The sequence below is a fragment of the Phalangium opilio genome, unplaced genomic scaffold (assembly GCF_054372755.1).
Source record: "Phalangium opilio isolate 3A_F unplaced genomic scaffold, DU_Popi_V2 ptg000090l_1, whole genome shotgun sequence".
Taxonomy (NCBI): domain Eukaryota; kingdom Metazoa; phylum Arthropoda; class Arachnida; order Opiliones; family Phalangiidae; genus Phalangium; species Phalangium opilio.
Window position 1 is genome coordinate 2,099,678 of NW_028324195.1, and position 24,096 is coordinate 2,123,773.

Consider the following 24,096-nt stretch of genomic DNA (forward strand, 5'->3'; position numbering starts at 1 on the left):
AGTTAAATACTCACAAAGATCCGCAAAAGAAATCCCCTTGCAAGACTCTGTAACGTTTGAAATATTATTTTCCGAAGAAAGTTATTACAGAAGATTGAATTATGAAGTACTACCTTTGAAATTCAAATAAAGAATGATAAAAGTGCGTAAAAAAGGTCTTTCACAAATAGGGGGCGTATAAACTAAACAGCATTTGTTTATATTTAAAAAATATACATTGCCAACACTTTTTTAGACACCAGTTAAATACTCACAAACGTTGGCAAAATCAATCTCCTTAAATACTCACACAGGTTGGCAAAATCAATCTCCTTCAGTAATACGTAAGGCTTAATTATATTATTTGCCGAACAAAATTAATCGAGCAAATCTAACACTTAACTTCTGCCTTCGAAATTCTATCAAAGAATGAATCAACTGTTTAAAAAAAGGTTTTTTTCGCAAATTGGGCGCTATCATACCAACAGCAATTCCGTCATATTTAAAAAATATACATTGCCAACACTTTTTTCAAATAGAGAATGATAAAAGTGCGTAAAAAAGGTCTTTCACAAATAGGCCTAGGGGGCGTATAAACTAAACAGCAACAACGCTCTACAGCTACACTAATCTTACACAAACAAGGAGTACTATAAACCCACTACTGGAAGCGGTATTTTTATTCAAACGTAAAACAATTTCGCTTAAGCTTAACATCTCTAGACATCGGTAAAAATGTCTCTATCACTCCTAGGTAACTGTAGGCACAGGATTTTACGACATTGTAACTCAAATTCATCTGATTATATTTTAACAAGGTTAAATCTAACTGGGAGTAAGATGAAAGGAGTAGAAGCTTATCTGTCTTAGGAAATATGAAATTTTATCTTAACAGTTCGTTAAATCATAAGTTTATAACGAAAAAACGCGGAAGGGGAAAACGAGCAGACAACAGCGATTTTTGGGGGTAGAAGGTTAAGAGCGCCATCTGTCGTCCGTGCCAAAGTTGAACTTCCACTCGAAACGCAATGAGAAAGTGGATAAAATAATGACATCAGCTATTTAACTGCGTCGATATATTTAACGACTTGACCCATGACATGCCCATAACACTGGCTTCTATGAATCCTATATATTCTTGGATGCTAGGAAACTTGGTAGACGTAACAGTCTGTACCAAGTACCCAAGCATCCTTCAATAAACGCCTGGCAACATTGTGGTACGCATGGTGCAACTAAAAAATAGGATGTGTATCTATCTTTCCAGTCACTCCAAGTCGTTAAGCCCTCATTACAGAGGATTTGAAACACTATCGTAATTCCAAGTGTCTCGAATCTCTACGTTCCTGTCCATTATGAACAGTGCTGAGAGAATGATACATCAGAAAGAGCCATTCAAATCGAATTGCCGAAAATATTATCCATATTTTCATTTCATATAACAAAGAAAATAAATTATTATGGATACAGGAGGCAATGTAGGAAATATAACGCAATGCACGGGCCTAAAAAGATATAAGAGACAATGTACGAAATATAACGCAATGCACGGGCCTTGATAGATATAGGAGGCAATGATTTAACGACTTCGGTACTTGGGTTTATCTTTAATATTTAAATAAATATAATTATTTTTAATTATTTTAATCGCCAGTAAATAACTTTAAAAATAGTTAAATCGTTTAAAATAAAGTTGTTCCTATTATCTTTCGAAACTTTGCTAATATTGACGTTTAAAGTGAAGGGTACCCCTCTTGCCCGCTTTTTTCAAATTTTGGGGTATATATACGTTTCGTTTCCATTATAATAATAGATAAAAACGCATTCGCGTGAACCTTTGGTGGAAGCCCTGCCATTGGGAGGCTAGACGTTTCTCGTAACCCTAGCCGATCGCCGCGTATATCTTAAAACCAAATAATAGATAAAAACGCATTTGCGTGAACCGATGGTGGAAGCCCTGCCATTGGGAGGCTAGACGTTTCTCGTAACCCTAGCCGATCGCCGCGTATATCTTGGAACCAAACGATGACGGAGGAGAAGAAGCCAGAATGTACTGACTGGCGTCCATGTGGAATGGACAAAAGACCTGAAGATGGTGGTGCATTGAAGCTGGTGTCAATGTGGAATTGACGAAGAACAGAAGATGGAGGTGCATAGAACCTGGTGTCAATGTGGAATTGAAGAAGAACAGAAGATGGTGGTGCATAGAAGCTGGTGTCAAGGTGAAATTGACGAAGAACAGAAGATGGTGGTGCTTAGAAGCTAGCAAGTACAGACTAGTGTCCATGTGGGATGGACAAAGACTAGCAGATTGTGGTCCTTAGAAGCCAGTTAGTAAAGACTTGTGTTGGTAGATTAATGGCCAAATTTCCGTGAACCGCGAACGCGTTTCGGAAATCGGGTATTTGTTTGCTCCAATACGCAAACTGCGAACGCGGTCACGTGGGGTCTGACAGACACACAGACAGACACACAGACAGACAGACACACAGACACGGCCGGTGTAATACCTCTCCGTGACATACGTCACTCGGAGAGGTAAAAACGTCCAAATTAGAAGTGACCACGTCAGGATGGCGGAGTGGTCTAAGGCGCAAGACTCAAGGGGCGTAGTTTCTTTCGTTCACAACGTGAATCTGTGTATTTTGGTCCTCGTATGAGGGCGTGGGTTCGAATCCCACTTCTGACACGATATTTTTTATGAAATGAACTGGAAGAGATGTAATTTATAAAACGTCCCAATTGAATGAATCCAAGTCAGGGTGGCCGAGCGGTCTAAGGCGCCAGACTCAAGGGGCTCAGTTTCCTTCGTTCACAACGTGAATCTGTGTATTTTGGTCCTCGTATGAGGGCGTGGGTTCGAATCCCACTTCTGACACGATATGTTTTATGAAATTAACTGGAAGAGATGTAATTTATAAAACGTCCAAATTAGAAGTGACCACGTCAGGATGGCAGAGTGGTCTAAGGCGCAAGACTCAAGGGGCGTAGTTTCTTTCGTTCACAACGTGAATCTGTGTATTTTGGTCCTCGTATGAGGGCGTGGGTTCGAATCCCACTTCTGACACGATATGTTTTATGAAATGAACTGGAAGAGATGTAATTTATAAAACGTCCCAACTGAATGAATCCAAGTCAGGGTGGCCGAGCGGTCTTAGGCACCAGACTCAAGGGGCTCAGTTTCCTTCGTTCACAACGTGAACCTGCGTATTTTGGTCCTCGTATGAGGGCGTGGGTTCGAATCCCACTTCTGACACGATATGTTGTATGAAATTAACTGGAAATGATGTAATTAATTAAACGTCCAAATTACAAGAGACCACGTCAGGATGGCCGAGCGGTCTAAGATGCCAGACTCAAGGGACCTAGTTTCTCTCGTTCTCAACATGAATCAGTGTATTCTGCTCCTCGTATGAGGGCGTGGGTTCGAATCCCACTTCTGACACGATATGTTGTATGAAATTAACTGGAAAAGATGTAATTTATAAAACGTCCAAATTAGAAGTGACCACGTCAGGATGGCGGAGTGGTCTAAGGCGCAAGACTCAAGGGGCGTAGTTTCTTTCGTTCACAACGTGAATCTGTGTATTCTGGTCCTCGTATGAGGGCGTGGGTTCGAATCCCACTTCTGACACGATATGTTTTATGAAATGAACTGGAAGAGATGTAATTTATAAAACGTCCCAATTGAATGAATGCAAGTCAGGGTGGCCGAGCGGTCTAAGGCGCCAGACTCAAGGGGCTCAGTTTCCTTCGTTCACAACGTGAATCTGTGTATTTTGGTCCACGTATGAGGGCGTGGGTTCGAATCCCACTTCTGACACGATATGTTTTATGAAATTAACTGGAAGAGATGTAATTTATAAAACGTCCCAATTGAATGAATCCAAGTCAGGGTGGCCGAGCGGTCTAAGGCGCCAGACTCAAGGGGCTCAGTTTCCTTCGTTCACAACGTGAATCTGTGTATTTTGGTCCTCGTATGAGGGCGTGGGTTCGAATCCCACTTCTGACACGATATGTTTTATGAAATTAACTGGAAGAGATGTAATTTATAAAACGTCCCAATTGAATGAATCCAAGTCAGGGTGGCCGAGCGGTCTAAGGCGCTAGACTCAAGGGGCGTAGTTTCTTTCGTTCACAACGTGAATCTGTGTATTCTGGTCCTCGTATGAGGGCGTGGGTTCGAATCCCACTTCTGACACGATATGTTTTATGAAATGAACTGGAAGAGATGTAATTTATAAAACGTCCCAATTGAATGAATGCAAGTCAGGGTGGCCGAGCGGTCTAAGGCGCCAGACTCAAGGGGCTCAGTTTCCTTCGTTCACAACGTGAATCTGTGTATTTTGGTCCACGTATGAGGGCGTGGGTTCGAATCCCACTTCTGACACGATATGTTTTATGAAATGAACTGGAAGAGATGTTATTTATAAAACGTCCCAATTGAATGAATCCAAGTCAGGGTGGCCGAGCGGTCTAAGGCGCAAGACTCAAGGGGCGTAGTTTCTTTCGTTCACAACGTGAATCTGTGTATTCTGGTCCTCGTATGAAGGCGTGGGTTCGAATCCCACTTCTGACACGATATGTTCTATGAAATTAACTGGAAGAGATGTAATTTATAAAACGTCCCAATTGAAAGAATCCATGTCAGGATGGCCTAGCGGTCTAAGGCGCCAGACTCAAGGGGCTCAGTTTCCTTCGTTCACAACGTGAATCTGTGTATTCTGGTCCTCTTATGAGGGCGTGGGTTCGAAGCCCACTTCTGACAGGATATGTTTTATGAAATTAACTAGAATAGATGTAATTTATAAAACGTGCCAATTGAAAGAATCCATGTCAGGATGGCCGAGCGGTCTAAGGCGCCAGACTCAAGGGGCTCAGTTTCCTTCGTTCACAACGTGAATCTGTGTACTCTGGTCCTCTTATCAGGGCGTGGGTTCGAAGCCCACTTCTGACAGGATATGTTTTATGAAATTAACTAGAATAGATGTAATTTATAAAACGTCCCAATTGAAAGAATCCATGTCAGGATGGCCGAGCGGTCTAAGGCGCCAGACTCAAGGGGCTCAGTTTCCTTCGCTCACCACGTGAATCTGTGTATTCTGGTCCTCGTATGAGGACGTGGGTTCGAATCCCACTTCTGACACGACATGTTTTATGAAATTAACTGGAAGAGATGTAATTTATAAAACGTCCAAATTAGAGGTGACCACGTCAGGATGGCGGAGCGGTCTAAGGCGCAAGACTCAAGGGGCGTAGTTTCTTTCGTTCACAACGTGAATCTGTGTATTCTGGTCCTATTATGTGGGCGTTGGTTCAAATCCCACTTCTGACACGATATGTTTTATGAAATTAACTGGAAGAGATGTAATTTATAAAACGTCCCAATGGAATGAATCCAAGTCAGGGTGGCCGAGCGGTCTAAGGCGCCAGACTCAAGGGGCTCAGTTTCCTTCGTTCACATCGTGAATCTGTGTATTCTGGTCCTCGTATGAGGGCGTGGGTTCGAATCCCACTTCTGACACGATATGTTTTATGAAATTAAATAGAATAGATGTAATTTATAAAACGTCCAAATTAAAGGTGACCACGTCAGGATGGCTGAGCGGTCTAAGGCGCAAGAGTCAAGGGGCGTAGTTTCCTTCGTTCACAACGTGAATCTGTGTATTCTGGTCCTCTTATGAGGGCGTGGGTTCGAATCCCACTTCTGACACGAAGTGGTTGATGAATTTAACTGGAAGAGATGTAATTTATAAAACGTCCAAATTAGAAGTGACCACGTCAGGATGGCGGAGTGGTCTAAGGCGCAAGACTCAAGGGGCGTAGTTTCTTTCGTTCACAACGTGAATCTGTGTATTCTGGTCCTCGTATGAGGGCGTGGGTTCGAATCCCACTTCTGACACGATATGTTTTATGAAATTAACTGGAAGAGATGTAATTTATAAAACGTCCCAATTGTATGAATCCAAGTCAGGATGGCCGAGCGGTCTAAGGCGCCAGACTCAAGGGACTCAGTTTCCTTCGTTCACAACGTGAATCTGTTTATTCTGGTCCTCGTATGAGGGCGTGGGTTCGAATCCCACTTCTGACACGATATGGTTTATGAAATTAAATAGAATAGATGTAATTTATAAAACGTCCCAATTGAAAGAATCCATGTCAGGATGGCCGAGCGGTCTAAGGCGCAAGAGTCAAGGGGCTCAGTTTCCTTCGTTCACAACGTGAATCTGTGTATTCTGGTCCTCGTATGAGGGCGTGGGTTCAAATCCCACTTCTGACACGATATGTTTTATGAAATTAACTGGAAGAGATGTAATTTATAAAACGTCCCAATTGAATGAATCCAAGTCAGGATGGCCGAGCGGTCTAAGGCGCCAGACTCAAGGAGCTTAGTTTCATTCGTTCACAACGTTAATCTGTGTATTCTGGTCCTCGTATGAGGGCGTGGGTTCGAATCCCACTTCTGACGCGGTATGTTTTATGAAATTAACTGGAAGAGATGTAATTTATAAAACGTCCAAATTAAAGGTGACCACGTCAGGATGGCTGAGCGGTCTAAGGCGCAAGAGTCAAGGGGCGTAGTTTCCTTCGTTCACAACGTGAATCTGTGTATTCTGGTCCTCTTATGAGGGCGTGGGTTCGAATCCCACTTCTGACACGAAGTGGTTGATGAATTTAACTGGAAGAGATGTAATTTATAAAACGTCCAAATTAGAGGTGACCACGTCAGGATGGCGGAGCGGTCTAAGGCGCAAGACTCAAGGGGCGTAGTTTCTTTCGTTCACAACGTGAATCTGTGTATTCTGGTCCTATTATGTGGGCGTTGGTTCAAATCCCACTTCTGACACGATATGTTTTATGAAATTAACTGGAAGAGATGTAATTTATAAAACGTCCCAATTGAATGAATCAAAGTCAGGGTGGCCGAGCGGTCTAAGGCGCCAGACTCAAGGGGCTCAGTTTCCTTCGTTCACATCGTGAATCTGTGTATTCTGGTCCTCGTATGAGGGCGTGGGTTCGAATCCCACTTCTGACACGATATGTTTTATGAAATTAAATAGAATAGATGTAATTTATAAAACGTCCAAATTAAAGGTGACCACGTCAGGATGGCTGAGCGGTCTAAGGCGCAAGAGTCAAGGGGCGTAGTTTCCTTCGTTCACAACGTGAATCTGTGTATTCTGGTCCTCTTATGAGGGCGTGGGTTCGGATCCCACTTCTGACACGAAGTGGTTGATGAATTTAACTGGAAGAGATGTAATTTATAAAACGTCCAAATTAGAAGTGACCACGTCAGGATGGCGGAGTGGTCTAAGGCGCAAGACTCAAGGGGCGTAGTTTCTTTCGTTCACAACGTGAATCTGTGTATTCTGGTCCTCGTATGAGGGCGTGGGTTCGAATCCCACTTCTGACACGATATGTTTTATGAAATTAACTGGAAGAGATGTAATTTATAAAACGTCCCAATTGTATGAATCCAAGTCAGGATGGCCGAGCGGTCTAAGGCGCCAGACTCAAGGGACTCAGTTTCCTTCGTTCACAACGTGAATCTGTTTATTCTGGTCCTCGTATGAGGGCGTGGGTTCGAATCCCACTTCTGACACGATATGGTTTATGAAATTAAATAGAATAGATGTAATTTATAAAACGTCCCAATTGAAAGAATCCATGTCAGGATGGCCGAGCGGTCTAAGGCGCAAGAGTCAAGGGGCTCAGTTTCCTTCGTTCACAACGTGAATCTGTGTATTCTGGTCCTCGTATGAGGGCGTGGGTTCAAATCCCACTTCTGACACGATATGTTTTATGAAATTAACTGGAAGAGATGTAATTTATAAAACGTCCCAATTGAATGAATCCAAGTCAGGATGGCCGAGCGGTCTAAGGCGCCAGACTCAAGGAGCTTAGTTTCATTCGTTCACAACGTTAATCTGTGTATTCTGGTCCTCGTATGAGGGCGTGGGTTCGAATCCCACTTCTGACGCGGTATGTTTTATGAAATTAACTGGAAGAGATGTAATTTATAAAACGTCCAAATTAGAGGTGACCACGTCAGGATGGCGGAGCGGTCTAAGGCGCAAGAGTCAAGGGGCGTAGTTTCTTTCGTTCACAACGTGAATCTGTGTATTCTGGTCCTCGTATGAGGGCGTGGGTTCGAATCCCAATTCTGACACGATATGTTTTATGAAATTAACTAGAATAGATGTAATTTATAAAACGTCCCAATTGAAAGAATCAATGTCAGGATAGCCGAGCGGTCTAAGGCGCCACACTCAAGAGGCTCATTTTCCTTCGTTCACAACGTGAATCTGTGTATTCTGGTCCTCTTATGAGGGGGTGGGTTCGAATCCCACTTCTGACACGATATGTTTTATGAAATTAACTGGAAGAGATGTAATTTATAAAACGTCCAAATTAGAAGTGACCACGTCAGGATGGCGGAGTGGTCTAAGGCGCAAGACTCAAGGGGCGTAGTTTCTTTCGTTCACAACGTGAATCTGTGTATTCTGGTCCTCGTATGAGGGTGTGGGTTCGAATCCCACTTCTGACACGATATGTTTTATGAAATGAACTGGAAGAGATGTAATTTATAAAACGTCCCAATTGAATGAATCCAAGTCAGGGTGGCCGAGCGGTCTAAGGCGCAAGACTCAAGGGGCGTAGTTTCTTTCGTTCACAACGTGAATCTGTGTATTCTGGTCCTATTATGTGGGCGTTGGTTCAAATCCCACTTCTGACACGATATGTTTTATGAAATTAACTGGAAGAGATGTAATTTATAAAACGTCCCAATTGAATGAATCCAAGTCAGGGTGGCCGAGCGGTCTAAGGCGCCAGACTCAAGGGGCTCAGTTTCCTTCGTTCACATCGTGAATCTGTGTATTCTGGTCCTCGTATGAGGGCGTGGGTTCGAATCCCACTTCTGACACGATATGTTTTATGAAATTAAATAGAATAGATGTAATTTATAAAACGTCCAAATTAAAGGTGACCACGTCAGGATGGCTGAGCGGTCTAAGGCGCAAGAGTCAAGGGGCGTAGTTTCCTTCGTTCACAACGTGAATCTGTGTATTCTGGTCCTCTTATGAGGGCGTGGGTTCGAATCCCACTTCTGACACGATATGTTTTATGAAATTAACTGGAAGAGATGTAATTTATAAAACGTCCCAATTGTATGAATCCAAGTCAGGATGGCCGAGCGGTCTAAGGCGCCAGACTCAAGGGACTCAGTTTCCTTCGTTCACAACGTGAATCTGTTTATTCTGGTCCTCGTATGAGGGCGTGGGTTCGAATCCCACTTCTGACACGATATGGTTTATGAAATTAAATAGAATAGATGTAATTTATAAAACGTCCCAATTGAAAGAATCCATGTCAGGATGGCCGAGCGGTCTAAGGCGCAAGAGTCAAGGGGCTCAGTTTCCTTCGTTCACAACGTGAATCTGTGTATTCTGGTCCTCGTATGAGGGCGTGGGTTCAAATCCCACTTCTGACACGATATGTTTTATGAAATTAACTGGAAGAGATGTAATTTATAAAACGTCCCAATTGAATGAATCCAAGTCAGGATGGCCGAGCGGTCTAAGGCGCCAGACTCAAGGAGCTTAGTTTCATTCGTTCACAACGTTAATCTGTGTATTCTGGTCCTCGTATGAGGGCGTGGGTTCGAATCCCACTTCTGACGCGGTATGTTTTATGAAATTAACTGGAAGAGATGTAATTTATAAAACGTCCAAATTAGAGGTGACCACGTCAGGATGGCGGAGCGGTCTAAGGCGCAAGAGTCAAGGGGCGTAGTTTCTTTCGTTCACAACGTGAATCTGTGTATTCTGGTCCTCGTATGAGGGCGTGGGTTCGAATCCCAATTCTGACACGATATGTTTTATGAAATTAACTAGAATAGATGTAATTTATAAAACGTCCCAATTGAAAGAATCAATGTCAGGATGGCCGAGCGGTCTAAGGCGCCACACTCAAGAGGCTCATTTTCCTTCGTTCACAACGTGAATCTGTGTATTCTGGTCCTCTTATGAGGGGGTGGGTTCGAATCCCACTTCTGACACGATATGTTTTATGAAATTAACTGGAAGAGATGTAATTTATAAAACGTCCAAATTAGAAGTGACCACGTCAGGATGGCGGAGTGGTCTAAGGCGCAAGACTCAAGGGGCGTAGTTTCTTTCGTTCACAACGTGAATCTGTGTATTCTGGTCCTCGTATGAGGGTGTGGGTTCGAATCCCACTTCTGACACGATATGTTTTATGAAATGAACTGGAAGAGATGTAATTTATAAAACGTCCCAATTGAATGAATCCAAGTCAGGGTGGCCGAGCGGTCTAAGGCGCCAGACTCAAGGGGCTCAGTTTCCTTCGTTCACAACGTGAATCTGTGTATTTTGGTCCACGTTTGAGGGCGTGGGTTCGAATCCCACTTCTGACACGATATGTTTTATGAAATGAACTGGAAGAGATGTAATTTATAAAACGTCCCAATTGAATGAATCCAAGTCAGGGTTGCAGAGCGGTCTAAGGCGCCAAACTCAAGGGGCGTAGTTTCTTTCGTTCACAACGTGAATCTGTGTATTTTGGTCCTCGTATGAGGGCGTGGGTTCGAATCCCACTTCTGACACGATATGTTTTATGAAATGAACTGGAAGAGATGTAATTTATAAAACGTCCCAACTGAATGAATCCAAGTCAGGGTGGCCGAGCGGTCTTAGGCACCAGACTCAAGGGGCTCAGTTTCCTTCGTTCACAACGTGAACCTGCGTATTTTGGTCCTCGTATGAGGGCGTGGGTTCGAATCCCACCTCTGACACGATATGTTGTATGAAATTAACTGGAAAAGATGTAATTTATAAAACGTCAAAATTGAATGAATCCAAGTCAGTTTGGCGGAGCGGTCTAAGGCGCCAGACTCAAGGGGCTTAGTTTGTTTCGTTCACAACGTGAATTTGTGTATTCTGGTCCTCGTATGAGGGGGTGGGTTCGAATCCCACTTCTGACACGATATGTTTTATGAAATTAACTGGAAGAGATGTAATTTATAAAACGTCCAAATTAAGAGTGACCACGTCAGGATGGTGGATCGGTCTAAGGCGCAAGACTCAAGGGGCGTAGTTTGTTTCGTTCACAACGTGAATCTGTGTATTCTGGTCCTCGTATGAGGGCGTGGGTTCGAATCCCACTTCTGACACGGTATGTTTTATGAAATTAACTGGAAGAGATGTAATTTATAAAACGTCCAAATTAGAGGTGACCACGTCATGATGGCGGAGCGGTCTAAGGCGCAAGAGTCAAGGGGCGTAGTTTCTTTCGTTCACAACGTGAATCTGTGTATTCTGGTCCTCGTATGAGGGCGTGGGTTCGAATCCCACTTCTGACACGATATGTTTTATGAAATTAACTAGAATAGATGCAATTTATAAAACGTCCCAATTGAAAGAATCCATGTCAGGATGGCCGAGCGGTCTAAGGCGCCACACTCAAGAGGCTCATTTTCCTTCGTTCACAACGTGAATCTGTGTATTCTGGTCCTCTTATGAGGGCGTGGGTTCGAATCCCACTTCTGACACGAAGTGGTTGATGAAATTAAATGGAAGAGATGTAATTTATAAAACGTCCAAATTAAAGGTGACCACGTCAGGATGGCTGAGCGGTCTAAGGCGCAAGAGTCAAGGGGCGTAGTTTCCTTCGTTCACAACGTGAATCTGTGTATTCTGGTCCTCTTATGAGGGCGTGGGTTCGAATCCCACTTCTGACACGAAGTGGTTGATGAATTTAACTGGAAGAGATGTAATTTATAAAACGTCCAAATTAGAAGTGACCACGTCAGGATGGCGGAGCGGTCTAAGGCGCAAGACTCAAGAACGTAGTTTCTTTCGTTCACAACGTGAATCTGTGTATTCTGGTCCTCGTATGAGGGCGTGGGTTCGAATCCCACTTCTGACACGATATGTTTTATGAAATTAACTGGAAGAGATGTAATTTATAAAACGTCCCAATTGTATGAATCCAAGTCAGGATGGCCGAGCGGTCTAAGGCGCCAGACTCAAGGGACTCAGTTTCCTTCGTTCACAACGTGAATCTGTTTATTCTGGTCCTCGTATGAGGGCGTGGGTTCGAATCCCACTTCTGACACGATATGGTTTATGAAATTAAATAGAATAGATGTAATTTATAAAACGTCCCAATTGAAAGAATCCATGTCAGGATGGCCGAGCGGTCTAAGGCGCAAGAGTCAAGGGGCTCAGTTTCCTTCGTTCACAACGTGAATCTGTGTATTCTGGTCCTCGTATGAGGGCGTGGGTTCGAATCCCACTTCTGACACGGTATGTTTTATGAAATTAACTGGAAGAGATGTAATTTATAAAACGTCCCAATTGAATGAATCCAAGTCAGGATGGCCGAGCGGTCTAAGGCGCCAGACTCAAGGAGCTTAGTTTCATTCGTTCACAACGTTAATCTGTGTATTCTGGTCCTCGTATGAGGGCGTGGGTTCGAATCCCACTTCTGACACGGTATGTTTTATGAAATTAACTGGAAGAGATGTAATTTATAAAACGTCCAAATTAGAGGTGACCACGTCAGGATGGCGGAGCGGTCTAAGGCGCAAGAGTCAAGGGGCGTAGTTTCTTTCGTTCACAACGTGAATCTGTGTATTCTGGTCCTCGTATGAGGGCGTGGGTTCGAATCCCAATTCTGACACGATATGTTTTATGAAATTAACTAGAATAGATGTAATTTATAAAACGTCCCAATTGAAAGAATCAATGTCAGGATGGCCGAGCGGTCTAAGGCGCCACACTCAAGAGGCTCATTTTCCTTCGTTCACAACGTGAATCTGTGTATTCTGGTCCTCTTATGAGGGGGTGGGTTCGAATCCCACTTCTGACACGATATGTTTTATGAAATTAACTGGAAGAGATGTAATTTATAAAACGTCCAAATTAGAAGTGACCACGTCAGGATGGCGGAGTGGTCTAAGGCGCAAGACTCAAGGGGCGTAGTTTCTTTCGTTCACAACGTGAATCTGTGTATTCTGGTCCTCGTATGAGGGTGTGGGTTCGAATCCCACTTCTGACACGATATGTTTTATGAAATGAACTGGAAGAGATGTAATTTATAAAACGTCCCAATTGAATGAATCCAAGTCAGGGTTGCAGAGCGGTCTAAGGCGCCAAACTCAAGGGGCGTAGTTTATTTCGTTCACAACGTGAATCTGTGTATTTTGGTCCTCGTATGAGGGCGTGGGTTCGAATCCCACTTCTGACACGATATGTTTTATGAAATGAACTGGAAGAGATGTAATTTATAAAACGTCCCAACTGAATGAATCCAAGTCAGGGTGGCCGAGCGGTCTTAGGCACCAGACTCAAGGGGCTCAGTTTCCTTCGTTCACAACGTTAATCTGTGTATTCTGGTCCTCGTATGAGGGCGTGGGTTCGAATCCCACTTCTGACACGGTATGTTTTATGAAATTAACTGGAAGAGATGTAATTTATAAAAAGTCCAAATTAGAGGTGACCACGTCAGGATGGCGGAGCGGTCTAAGGCGCAAGAGTCAAGGGGCGTAGTTTCTTTCGTTCACAACGTGATTCTGTGTATTCTGGTCCTCGTATGAGGGCGTGGGTTCGAATCCCACTTCTGACACGATATGTTTTATGAAATTAACTGGAAGAGATGTAATTTATAAAACGTCCCAATTGAATGAATCCAAGTCAGGGTGGCCGAGCGGTCTAAGGCGCCAGACTCAAGGGGCTCAGTTTCCTTCGTTCACAACGTGAATCTGTGTATTTTGGTCCACGTTTGAGGGCGTGGGTTCGAATCCCACTTCTGACACGATATGTTTTATGAAATGAACTGGAAGAGATGTAATTTATAAAACGTCCCAACTGAATGAATCCAAGTCAGGGTGGCCGAGCGGTCTTAGGCACCAGACTCAAGGGGCTCAGTTTCCTTCGTTCACAACGTGAACCTGCGTATTTTGGTCCTCGTATGAGGGCGTGGGTTCGAATCCCACCTCTGACACGATATGTTGTATGAAATTAACTGGAAAAGATGTAATTTATAAAACGTCCCAATTGAATGAATCCAAGTCAGGATGGCCGAGCGGTCTAAGGCGCCAGACTCAAGGGGCTTAGTTTCATTCGTTCACAACGTTAATCTGTGTATTCTGGTCCTCGTATGAGGGCGTGGGTTCGAATCCCACTTCTGACACGGTATGTTTTATGAAATTAACTGGAAGAGATGTAATTTATAAAACGTCCAAATTAGAGGTGACCACGTCAGGATGGCGGAGCGGTCTAAGGCGCAAGAGTCAAGGGGCGTAGTTTCTTTCGTTCACAACGTGATTCTGTGTATTCTGGTCCTCGTATGAGGGCGTGGGTTCGAATCCCACTTCTGACACGATATGTTTTATGAAATTAACTAGAATAGATGTAATTTATAAAACGTCCCAATTGAAAGAATCCATGTCAGGATGGCCGAGCGGTCTAAGGCGCCACACTCAAGAGGCTCATTTTCCTTCGTTCACAACGTGAATCTGTGTATTCTGGTCCTCTTATGAGGGCGTGGGTTCGAATCCCACTTCTGACACGAAGTGGTTGATATAATTAAATGGAAGAGATGTAATTTATAAAACGTCCAAATTAGAAGTGACCACGTCAGGATGGCGGAGCGGTCTAAGGCGCAAGACTCAAGGGGCGTAGTTTGTTTCGTTCACAACGTGAATCTGTGTATTCTGGTCCTCGTATGAGGGCGTGGGTTCAAATCCCACTTCTGACACGATATGTTTTGTGAAATTAACTGGAAGAGATGTAATTTATAAAACGTCCCAATTGAATGTATCCAAGTCAGGGTGGCCGACCGGTCTAAGGTGCCAGACTCAAAGGGCTCAGTTTCCTTCGTTCACAACGTGAATCTGTGTATTCTGGTCCTCGTATGAGGGCGTGGGTTCGAATCCCACTTCTGACACGATATGTTTTATGAAATTAAATAGAATAGATGTAATTTATAAAACGTCCCAATTGAAAGAATCCATGTCAGGATGGCCGAGCGGTCTAAGGCGCCACACTCAAGGGGCTCATTTTCCTTCGTTTACAACGTGAATCTGTGTATTCTGGTCCTATTATGAGGGCGTGGGTTCGAGACCCACTTCTGACACGAAGTGGTTGATGAAATTAACTGGAAGAGATGTAATTTATAAAACGTCCAAATTAGAAGTGACCACGTCAGGATGGCGGAGCGGTCTAAGGCGCAAGACTCAAGGGGCGTAGTTTCTTTTGTTCACAACGTGAATCTGTGTATTCTGGTCCACGTATGAGGGCGTGGGTTCGAATCCCACTTCTGACACGATATGTTTTATGAAATTAACTGGAAGAGATGTAATTTATAAAACGTCCCAATTGAATGAATCCAAGTTAGGGTGGCCGAGCGGTCTAAGGCGCCAGACTCAAGGGGCTCAGTTTCCTTCGTTAACAACGTGAATCTGTGTATTCTGGTCCTCTTATGAGGGCGTGGGTTCGAATCCCACTTCTGACAGGATATGTTTTATGAAATTAACTAGAATAGATGTAATTTATAAAACGTCCCAATTGAAAGAATCCATGTCAGGTAGGCCGAGCGGTCTAAGGCGCCAGACTCAAGGGGCTAAGTTTCTTTCGTTCTCAACGTGAATCTGTTTATTCTGGTCCTCGTATGAGGGCGTTGGTTCGAATCCCACTTCTGACACGATATGTTTTATGAAATTAACTAGAATAGATGTAATTTATAAAACGTCCCAATTGAAAGAATCCATGTCAGGATGGCCGAGCGGTCTAAGGCGCCACACTCAAGAGGCTCATTTTCCTTCGTTCACAACGTGAATCTGTGTATTCTGGTCCTCTTATGAGGGCGTGGGTTCGAATCCCACTTCTGACACGAAGTGGTTGATGAAATTAAATGGAAGAGATGTAATTTATAAAACGTCCAAATTAGAAGTGACCACGTCAGGATGGCGGAGCGGTCTAAGGCGCAAGACTCAAGGGGCGTAGTTTGTTTCGTTCACAACGTGAATCTGTGTATTCTGGTCCTCGTATGAGGGCGTGGGTTCAAATCCCACTTCTGACACGATATGTTTTGTGAAATTAACTGGAAGAGATGTAATTTATAAAACGTCCCAATTGAATGAATCCAAGTCAGGGTGGCCGACCGGTCTAAGGTGCCAGACTCAAAGGGCTCAGTTTGCTTCGTTCACAACGTGAATCTGTGTATTCTGGTCCTCGTATGAGGGCATGGGTTCGAATCCCACTTCTGACACGATATGTTTTATGAAATTAAATAGAATAGATGTAATTTATAAAACGTCCCAATTGAAAGAATCCATGTCAGGATGGCCGAGCGGTCTAAGGCGCCACACTCAAGGGGCTCATTTTCCTTCGTTTACAACGTGAATCTGTGTATTCTGGTCCTATTATGAGGGCGTGGGTTCGAGACCCACTTCTGACACGAAGTGGTTGATGAAATTAACTGGAAGAGATGTAATTTATAAAACGTCCAAATTAGAAGTGACCACGTCAGGATGGCGGAGCGGTCTAAGGCGCAAGACTCAAGGGGCGTAGTTTCTTTTGTTCACAACGTGAATCTGTGTATTCTGGTCCACGTATGAGGGCGTGGGTTCGAATCCCACTTCTGACACGATATGTTTTATGAAATTAACTGGAAGAGATGTAATTTATAAAACGTCCCAATTGAATGAGTCCAAGTCAGGGTGGCCGAGCGGTCTAAGGCGCCAGACTCAAGGGGCTCAGTTTCCTTCGTTAACAACGTGAATCTGTGTATTCTGGTCCTCTTATGAGGGCGTGGGTTCGAATCCCACTTCTGACAGGATATGTTTTATGAAATTAACTAGAATAGATGTAATTTATAAAACGTCCCAATTGAAAGAATCCATGTCAGGTAGGCCGAGCGGTCTAAGGCGCCAGACTCAAGGGGCTAAGTTTCTTTCGTTCTCAACGTGAATCTGTTTATTCTGGTCCTCGTATGAGGGCGTTGGTTCGAATCCCACTTCTGACACGATATGTTTTATGAAATTAACTGGAAGAGATGTAATTTATAAAACGTCCAAATTAGAGGTGACCGCGTCAGGATGGCGGAGCGGTCTAAGGCGCAAGAGTCAAGGGGCGTAGTTTCTTTCGTTCACAACGTGAATCTGTGTATTCTGGTCCTCGTATGAGGGCGTGGGTTCGAATCCCACTTCTGACACGATATGTTTTATGAAATTAACTGGAAGAGATGTAATTTATAAAACGTCCCAATTGAATGAATCCAAGTCAGGGTGGCCGAGCGGTCTAAGGCGCCAGACTCAAGGGGCTCAGTTTCCTTCGTTAACAACGTGAATCTGTGTATTCTGGTCCTCTTATGAGGGCGTGGGTTCGAATCCCACTTCTGACAGGATATGTTTTATGAAATTAACTAGAATAGATGTAATTTATAAAACGTCCCAATTGAAAGAATCCATGTCAGGATGGCCGAGCGGTCTAAGGCGCCAGACTCAAGGGGCTAAGTTTCTTTCGTTCTCAACGTGAATCTGTTTATTCTGGTCCTCGTATGAGGGCGTTGGTTCGAATCCCACTTCTGACACGATATGTTTTATGAAATTAACTGGAAGAGATGTAATTTATAAAACGTCCAAATTAGAGGTGACCACGTCAGGATGGCGGAGCGGTCTAAGGCGCAAGAGTCAAGGGGCGTAGTTTCTTTCGTTCACAACGTGAATCTGTGTATTCTGGTCCTCGTATGAGGGCGTGGGTTCGAATCCCACTTCTGACACGATATGTTTTATGAAATTAACTGGAAGAGATGTAATTTATAAAACGTCCAAATTAGAGGTGACCACGTCAGGATGGCGGAGCGGTCTAAGGCGCAAGAGTCAAGGGGCGTAGTTTCTTTCGTTCACAACGTGAATCTGTGTATTCTGGTCCTCGTATGAGGGCGTGGGTTCGAATCCCACTTCTAACACGATATGTTTTATGAAATTAACTAGAATAGATGTAATTTATAAAACGTCCCAATTGAAAGAATCCATGTCAGGATGGCCGAGCGGTCTAAGGCGCCACACTCAAGAGGCTCATTTTCCTTCGTTCACAACGTGAATCTGTGTATTCTGGTCCTCGTATGAGGGCGTGGGTTCGAATCCCACTTCTGACACGATATGTTTTATGAAATTAACTGGAAGAGATGTAATTTATAAAACGTCCCAATTGAATGAATCCAAGTCAGGGTGGCCGAGCGGTCTAAGGCGCCAGACTCAAGGGGCTCAGTTTCCTTCGTTAACAACGTGAATCTGTGTATTCTGGTCCTCTTATGAGGGCGTGGGTTCGAATCCCACTTCTGACAGGATATGTTTTATGAAATTAACTAGAATAGATGTAATTTATAAAACGTCCCAATTGAAAGAATCCATGTCAGGATGGCCGAGCGGTCTAAGGCGCCAGACTCAAGGGGCTAAGTTTCTTTCGTTCTCAACGTGAATCTGTTTATTCTGGTCCTCGTATGAGGGCGTTGGTTCGAATCCCACTTCTGACACGATATGTTTTATGAAATTAACTGGAAGAGATGTAATTTATAAAACGTCCAAATTAGAGGTGACCACGTCAGGATGGCGGAGCGGTCTAAGGCGCAAGAGTCAAGGGGCGTAGTTTCTTTCGTTCACAACGTGAATCTGTGTATTCTGGTCCTCGTATGAGGGCGTGGGTTCGAATCCCACTTCTGACACGATATGTTTTATGAAATTAACTGGAAGAGATGTAATTTATAAAACGTCCAAATTAGAGGTGACCACGTCAGGATGGCGGAGCGGTCTAAGGCGCAAGAGTCAAGGGGCGTAGTTTCTTTCGTTCACAACGTGAATCTGTGTATTCTGGTCCTCGTATGAGGGCGTGGGTTCGAATCCCACTTCTAACACGATATGTTTTATGAAATTAACTAGAATAGATGTAATTTATAAAACGTCCCAATTGAAAGAATCCATGTCAGGATGGCCGAGCGGTCTAAGGCGCCACACTCAAGAGGCTCATTTTCCTTCGTTCACAACGTGAATCTGTGTATTCTGGTCCTCGTATGAGGGCGTGGGTTCGAATCCCACTTCTGACACGATATGTTTTATGAAATTAACTGGAAGAGATGTAATTTATAAAACGTCCCAATTGAATGAATCCAAGTCAGGGTGGCCGAGCGGTCTAAGGCGCCAGACTCAAGGGGCTCAGTTTCCTTCGTTAACAACGTGAATCTGTGTATTCTGGTCCTCTTATGAGGGCGTGGGTTCGAATCCCACTTCTGACAGGATATGTTTTATGAAATTAACTAGAATAGATGTAATTTATAAAACGTCCCAATTGAAAGAATCCATGTCAGGATGGCCGAGCGGTCTAAGGCGCCAGACTCAAGGGGCTAAGTTTCTTTCGTTCTCAACGTGAATCTGTTTATTCTGGTCCTCGTATGAGGGCGTTGGTTCGAATCCCACTTCTGACACGATATGTTTTATGAAATTAACTGGAAGAGATGTAATTTATAAAACGTCCAAATTAGAGGTGACCACGTCAGGATGGCGGAGCGGTCTAAGGCGCAAGAGTCAAGGGGCGTAGTTTCTTTCGTTCACAACGTGAATCTGTGTATTCTGGTCCTCGTATGAGGGCGTGGGTTCGAATCCCACTTCTGACACGATATGTTTTATGAAATTAACTGGAAGAGATGTAATTTATAAAACGTCCAAATTAGAGGTGACCACGTCAGGATGGCGGAGCGGTCTAAGGCGCAAGAGTCAAGGGGCGTAGTTTCTTTCGTTCACAACGTGAATCTGTGTATTCTGGTCCTCGTATGAGGGCGTGGGTTCGAATCCCACTTCTAACACGATATGTTTTATGAAATTAACTAGAATAGATGTAATTTATAAAACGTCCCAATTGAAAGAATCCATGTCAGGATGGCCGAGCGGTCTAAGGCGCCACACTCAAGAGGCTCATTTTCCTTCGTTCACAACGTGAATCTGTGTATTCTGGTCCTCTTATGAGGGCGTGGGTTCGAATCCCACTTCTGACACGAAGTGGTTGATGAAATTAAATGGTAGAGATGTAATTTATAAAACGTCCAAATTAGAAGTGACCACGTCAGGATGGCGGAGCGGTCTAAGGCGCAAGACTCAAGGGGCGTAGTTTGTTTCGTTCACAACGTGAATCTGTGTATTCTGGTCCTCGTATGAGGGCGTGGGTTCAAATCCCACTTCTGACACGATATGTTTTGTGAAATTAACTGGAAGAGATGTAATTTATAAAACGTCCCAATTGAATGAATCCAAGTCAGGGTGGCCGACCGGTCTAAGGTGCCAGACTCAAAGGGCTCAGTTTCCTTCGTTCACAACGTGAATCTGTGTATTCTGGTCCTCGTATGAGGGCGTGGGTTCGAATCCCACTTCTGACACGATATGTTTTATGAAATTAAATAGAATAGATGTAATTTATAAAACGTCCCAATTGAAAGAATCCATGTCAGGATGGCCGAGCGGTCTAAGGCGCCACACTCAAGGGGCTCATTTTCCTTCGTTTACAACGTGAATCTGTGTATTCTGGTCCTATTATGAGGGCGTGGCTTCGAGACCCACTTCTGACACGAAGTGGTTGATGAAATTAACTGGAAGAGATGTAATTTATAAAACGTCCAAATTAGAAGTGACCACGTCAGGATGGCGGAGCGGTCTAAGGCGCAAGACTCAAGGGGCGTAGTTTCTTTTGTTCACAACGTGAATCTGTGTATTCTGGTCCACGTATGAGGGCGTGGGTTCGAATCCCACTTCTGACACGATATGTTTTATGAAATTAACTGGAAGAGATGTAATTTATAAAACGTCCCAATTGAATGAATCCAAGTCAGGGTGGCCGAGCGGTCTAAGGCGCCAGACTCAAAAGGGCTCAGTTTCCTTCGTTAACAACGTGAATCTGTGTATTCTGGTCCTCTTATGAGGGCGTGGGTTCGAATCCCACTTCTGACAGGATATGTTTTATGAAATTAACTAGAATAGATGTAATTTATAAAACGTCCCAATTGAAAGAATCCATGTCAGGTAGGCCGAGCGGTCTAAGGCGCCAGACTCAAGGGGCTAAGTTTCTTTCGTTCTCAACGTGAATCTGTTTATTCTGGTCCTCGTATGAGGGCGTTGGTTCGAATCCCACTTCTGACACGATATGTTTTATGAAATTAACTGGAAGAGATGTAATTTATAAAACTCCCCAATTGAAAGAATCCATGTCAGGATGGCCGAGCGGTATAAGGCGCCAGACTCAAGGGGCTCAGTTTTCTTCGTTCACAACGTGAATCTGTGTATTCTGTTCCTCGTATGAGGGCGTGGGTTCGAATCCCACTTCTGACACGATATGTTTTATGAAATTAACTGGAAGAGATGTAATTTATAAAACGTCCCAATTGAATGAATGCAAGTCAGGGTGGCCGAGCGGTCTAAGGCGCCAGACTCAAGGGGCTCAGTTTCCTTCGTTCACAACGTGAATCTGTGTATTCTGGTCCTCGTATGAGGGCGTGGGTTCGAATGCCACTTCTGACACGATATGTTTTATGAAATTAACTGGAAGAGATGTAATTTATAAAACCTCCAAATTAGAAGTGACCACGTCAAGATGGCGGAGCGGTCTAAGGCGCCAGACTCAAGGGGCTCAGTTTCCTTCGTTCACAACGTGAATCTGTGTATTCTGGTCCTCGTATGAGGGCGTGGGTTCGAATCCCACTTCTGACACGATATGTTTTATGAAATTAAATAGAATAGATGTAATTTATTAAACGTCCCAATTGAAAGAATCCATGTCAGGATGGCGGAGCGGTCTAAGGCGCCAGACTCAAGGGGCTTAGTTTGTTTCGTTCACAACGTGAATCTGTGTATTCTGGTCCTCGTATGAGGGCGTGGGTTCGAATCCCACTTCTGACACGAAGTGGTTTATGAAATTAACTGGAAGAGATGTAATTTATAAAACGTCCAAATTAGAAGTGACCACGTCAGGATGGCGGAGCGGTCTAAGGCACAAGACTCAAGAACGTAGTTTCTTTCTTTCACAACGTGAATCTGTGTATTCTGGTCCTCGTATGAGGGCGTGGGTTCGAATCCCACTTCTGACACGATATGTTTTATGAAATTAACTGGAAGAGATGTAATTTATAAAACGTCCCAATTGTATGAATCCAAGTCAGGATGGCCGAGCGGTCTAAGGCGCCACACTCAAGAGGCTCATTTTCCTTCGTTCACAACGTGAATCTGTGTATTCTGGTCCTCTTATGAGGGCGTGGGTTCGAATCCCACTTCTGACACGAAGTGGTTGATGAAATTAAATGGAAGAGATGTAATTTATAAAACGTCCAAATTAGAAGTGACCACGTCAGGATGGCGGAGCGGTCTAAGGCGCAAGACTCAAGGGGCGTAGTTTCTTTCGTTCACAACGTGAATCTGTGTATTCTGGTCCTCGTATGAGGGCGTGGGTTCATATCCCACTTCTGACACGATATGTTTTATGAAATTAAATAGAATAGATGTAATTTATTAAACGTCCTAATTGAAAGAATCCATGTCAGGATGGCCGAGCGGTCTAAGGCGCCACGCTCAAGAGGCTCAGTTTCCTTCGTTCACAACGTGAATCTGTGTATTCTGGTCCTCTTATGAGGGCGTGGGTTCGAATCCCACTTCTGACACGAAGTGGTTGATGAAATTAAATGGAAGAGATGTAATTTATAAAACGTCCAAATTAGAAGTGACCACGTCAGGATGGCGGAGCGGTCTAAGGCGCAAGACTCAAGGGGCGTAGTTTCTTTCGTTCACAACGTGAATCTGTGTATTCTGGTCCTCGTATGAGGGCGTGGGTTCGAATCCCACTTCTGACACGATATGTTTTATGAAATTAACTGGAAGAGATGTAATTTATAAAACGTCCCAATTGAACGAGTGCAAGTCAGGGTGGCCGAGCGGTCTAAGGCGCTAGACTCAAGGGGCTCAGTTTCCTTCGTTCACAACGTGAATCTGTGTATTCTAGTCCTCGTATGAGGGCGTGGGTTCGAATCCCACTTCTGACACGATATGTTTTATGAAATTAAATAGAATAGATGTAATTTATAAAACGTTCCAATTGAAAGAATCCATGTCAGGATGGCGGAGCGGTCTAAGGCGCAAGACTCAAGGGGTCGTAGTTTCTTTCGTTCACAACGTGAATCTGTGTATTCTGGTCCTCGTTTGAGGGCGTGGGTTCGAATCCCACTTCTGACACGATATGTTTTATGAAATTAACTGGAAGAGATGTAATTTATAAAACGTCCCAATTGAATGAATGCAAGTCAGGGTGGCCGAACGGTCTAAGGCGCCAGACTCAAGGGGCTCAGTTTCCTTCGTTCACAACGTGAATCTGTGTATTCTGGTCCTCGTATGAGGGCGTGGGTTCGAATCCCACTTCTGACACGATATGTTTTATGAAATTAAATAGAATAGATGTAATTTATAAAACGTCCCAATTGAAAGAATCCATGTCAGTATGGCCGAGCGGTCTAAGGCGCCAGACTCAAGGGGCTCAGTTTCCTTCGTTCACAACGTGAATATGTGTATTCTGGTCCTCGTATGAGGGCGTGGGTTCGAATCCCACTTCTGACACGATATGTTTTATGAAATTAACTGGAAGAGATGTAATTTATAAAACGTCCCAATTGAATGAATGCAAGTCAGGGTGGCCGAGCGGTCTAAGGCGCCAGACTCAAGGGGCTCAGTTTCCTTCGTTCACAACGTGAATCTGTGTATTTTGGTCCTCGTATGAGGGCGTGGGTTCGAATCCCACTTCTGACACGATATGTTTTACGAAATCAAATAGAATAGATGTAATTTATAAAACGTCCCAATTGAAAGAATCCATGTCAGGATGGCGGAGCGGTCTAAGGCGCCAGACTCAAGGGGCTTAGTTTGTTTCGTTCACAACTTGAATCTGTGTATTCTGGTCCTCGTGTGAGGGCGCGGGTTCGAATTTCACTTCTGACACGAAGTGGTTTATGAAATTAACTGGAAGAGATGTAATTTATAAAACGTCCAAATTAGAAGAGACCACGTCA

General features: G+C 43.8%; 1 long non-coding RNA gene and 23 other non-coding genes across 24 annotated transcripts; 23 read left to right on the forward strand and 1 right to left on the reverse strand.

Moving 5' to 3' along the window:
• Positions 1 to 248: 248 nt before the first annotated feature.
• On the reverse strand, positions 249 to 2,113 carry LOC149644607 (uncharacterized). The gene is made up of 3 exons (XR_016371975.1): positions 1,275 to 2,113; positions 462 to 1,214; positions 249 to 398 (listed from the first exon to the last, which is right to left on the reverse strand). It is a non-coding gene; the product is annotated as an uncharacterized LOC149644607 (long non-coding RNA).
• A 1,945-nt stretch (positions 2,114 to 4,058) lies between these two features.
• TRNAL-CAA (transfer RNA leucine (anticodon CAA)) lies at positions 4,059 to 4,180 on the forward strand. The gene is made up of 2 exons: positions 4,059 to 4,096; positions 4,135 to 4,180. It is a non-coding gene; the product is annotated as a tRNA-Leu (tRNA).
• An 823-nt stretch (positions 4,181 to 5,003) lies between these two features.
• Positions 5,004 to 5,125, forward strand: TRNAL-CAA (transfer RNA leucine (anticodon CAA)). The gene is made up of 2 exons: positions 5,004 to 5,041; positions 5,080 to 5,125. It is a non-coding gene; the product is annotated as a tRNA-Leu (tRNA).
• Positions 5,126 to 5,381: 256 nt separating this feature from the next.
• Positions 5,382 to 5,503, forward strand: TRNAL-CAA (transfer RNA leucine (anticodon CAA)). The gene is made up of 2 exons: positions 5,382 to 5,419; positions 5,458 to 5,503. It is a non-coding gene; the product is annotated as a tRNA-Leu (tRNA).
• A 445-nt stretch (positions 5,504 to 5,948) lies between these two features.
• On the forward strand, positions 5,949 to 6,070 carry TRNAL-CAA (transfer RNA leucine (anticodon CAA)). Its single transcript has 2 exons — positions 5,949 to 5,986; positions 6,025 to 6,070. It is a non-coding gene; the product is annotated as a tRNA-Leu (tRNA).
• A 256-nt stretch (positions 6,071 to 6,326) lies between these two features.
• On the forward strand, positions 6,327 to 6,448 carry TRNAL-CAA (transfer RNA leucine (anticodon CAA)). The gene is made up of 2 exons: positions 6,327 to 6,364; positions 6,403 to 6,448. It is a non-coding gene; the product is annotated as a tRNA-Leu (tRNA).
• A 445-nt stretch (positions 6,449 to 6,893) lies between these two features.
• Positions 6,894 to 7,015, forward strand: TRNAL-CAA (transfer RNA leucine (anticodon CAA)). The gene is made up of 2 exons: positions 6,894 to 6,931; positions 6,970 to 7,015. It is a non-coding gene; the product is annotated as a tRNA-Leu (tRNA).
• Positions 7,016 to 7,460: 445 nt separating this feature from the next.
• On the forward strand, positions 7,461 to 7,582 carry TRNAL-CAA (transfer RNA leucine (anticodon CAA)). The gene is made up of 2 exons: positions 7,461 to 7,498; positions 7,537 to 7,582. It is a non-coding gene; the product is annotated as a tRNA-Leu (tRNA).
• Positions 7,583 to 7,838: 256 nt separating this feature from the next.
• TRNAL-CAA (transfer RNA leucine (anticodon CAA)) lies at positions 7,839 to 7,960 on the forward strand. The gene is made up of 2 exons: positions 7,839 to 7,876; positions 7,915 to 7,960. It is a non-coding gene; the product is annotated as a tRNA-Leu (tRNA).
• An 823-nt stretch (positions 7,961 to 8,783) lies between these two features.
• TRNAL-CAA (transfer RNA leucine (anticodon CAA)) lies at positions 8,784 to 8,905 on the forward strand. The gene is made up of 2 exons: positions 8,784 to 8,821; positions 8,860 to 8,905. It is a non-coding gene; the product is annotated as a tRNA-Leu (tRNA).
• A 256-nt stretch (positions 8,906 to 9,161) lies between these two features.
• TRNAL-CAA (transfer RNA leucine (anticodon CAA)) lies at positions 9,162 to 9,283 on the forward strand. Its single transcript has 2 exons — positions 9,162 to 9,199; positions 9,238 to 9,283. It is a non-coding gene; the product is annotated as a tRNA-Leu (tRNA).
• Positions 9,284 to 9,539: 256 nt separating this feature from the next.
• TRNAL-CAA (transfer RNA leucine (anticodon CAA)) lies at positions 9,540 to 9,661 on the forward strand. Its single transcript has 2 exons — positions 9,540 to 9,577; positions 9,616 to 9,661. It is a non-coding gene; the product is annotated as a tRNA-Leu (tRNA).
• A 2,334-nt stretch (positions 9,662 to 11,995) lies between these two features.
• Positions 11,996 to 12,117, forward strand: TRNAL-CAA (transfer RNA leucine (anticodon CAA)). The gene is made up of 2 exons: positions 11,996 to 12,033; positions 12,072 to 12,117. It is a non-coding gene; the product is annotated as a tRNA-Leu (tRNA).
• Positions 12,118 to 12,373: 256 nt separating this feature from the next.
• TRNAL-CAA (transfer RNA leucine (anticodon CAA)) lies at positions 12,374 to 12,495 on the forward strand. Its single transcript has 2 exons — positions 12,374 to 12,411; positions 12,450 to 12,495. It is a non-coding gene; the product is annotated as a tRNA-Leu (tRNA).
• A 1,579-nt stretch (positions 12,496 to 14,074) lies between these two features.
• TRNAL-CAA (transfer RNA leucine (anticodon CAA)) lies at positions 14,075 to 14,196 on the forward strand. Its single transcript has 2 exons — positions 14,075 to 14,112; positions 14,151 to 14,196. It is a non-coding gene; the product is annotated as a tRNA-Leu (tRNA).
• Positions 14,197 to 15,397: 1,201 nt separating this feature from the next.
• Positions 15,398 to 15,519, forward strand: TRNAL-CAA (transfer RNA leucine (anticodon CAA)). The gene is made up of 2 exons: positions 15,398 to 15,435; positions 15,474 to 15,519. It is a non-coding gene; the product is annotated as a tRNA-Leu (tRNA).
• Positions 15,520 to 16,720: 1,201 nt separating this feature from the next.
• TRNAL-CAA (transfer RNA leucine (anticodon CAA)) lies at positions 16,721 to 16,842 on the forward strand. The gene is made up of 2 exons: positions 16,721 to 16,758; positions 16,797 to 16,842. It is a non-coding gene; the product is annotated as a tRNA-Leu (tRNA).
• A 445-nt stretch (positions 16,843 to 17,287) lies between these two features.
• Positions 17,288 to 17,409, forward strand: TRNAL-CAA (transfer RNA leucine (anticodon CAA)). The gene is made up of 2 exons: positions 17,288 to 17,325; positions 17,364 to 17,409. It is a non-coding gene; the product is annotated as a tRNA-Leu (tRNA).
• Positions 17,410 to 18,232: 823 nt separating this feature from the next.
• Positions 18,233 to 18,354, forward strand: TRNAL-CAA (transfer RNA leucine (anticodon CAA)). Its single transcript has 2 exons — positions 18,233 to 18,270; positions 18,309 to 18,354. It is a non-coding gene; the product is annotated as a tRNA-Leu (tRNA).
• Positions 18,355 to 19,177: 823 nt separating this feature from the next.
• Positions 19,178 to 19,299, forward strand: TRNAL-CAA (transfer RNA leucine (anticodon CAA)). Its single transcript has 2 exons — positions 19,178 to 19,215; positions 19,254 to 19,299. It is a non-coding gene; the product is annotated as a tRNA-Leu (tRNA).
• A 1,579-nt stretch (positions 19,300 to 20,878) lies between these two features.
• On the forward strand, positions 20,879 to 21,001 carry TRNAL-CAA (transfer RNA leucine (anticodon CAA)). Its single transcript has 2 exons — positions 20,879 to 20,916; positions 20,956 to 21,001. It is a non-coding gene; the product is annotated as a tRNA-Leu (tRNA).
• Positions 21,002 to 22,957: 1,956 nt separating this feature from the next.
• On the forward strand, positions 22,958 to 23,079 carry TRNAL-CAA (transfer RNA leucine (anticodon CAA)). The gene is made up of 2 exons: positions 22,958 to 22,995; positions 23,034 to 23,079. It is a non-coding gene; the product is annotated as a tRNA-Leu (tRNA).
• Positions 23,080 to 23,336: 257 nt separating this feature from the next.
• TRNAL-CAA (transfer RNA leucine (anticodon CAA)) lies at positions 23,337 to 23,458 on the forward strand. Its single transcript has 2 exons — positions 23,337 to 23,374; positions 23,413 to 23,458. It is a non-coding gene; the product is annotated as a tRNA-Leu (tRNA).
• A 67-nt stretch (positions 23,459 to 23,525) lies between these two features.
• Positions 23,526 to 23,647, forward strand: TRNAL-CAA (transfer RNA leucine (anticodon CAA)). The gene is made up of 2 exons: positions 23,526 to 23,563; positions 23,602 to 23,647. It is a non-coding gene; the product is annotated as a tRNA-Leu (tRNA).
• Positions 23,648 to 24,096: the final 449 nt, after the last annotated feature.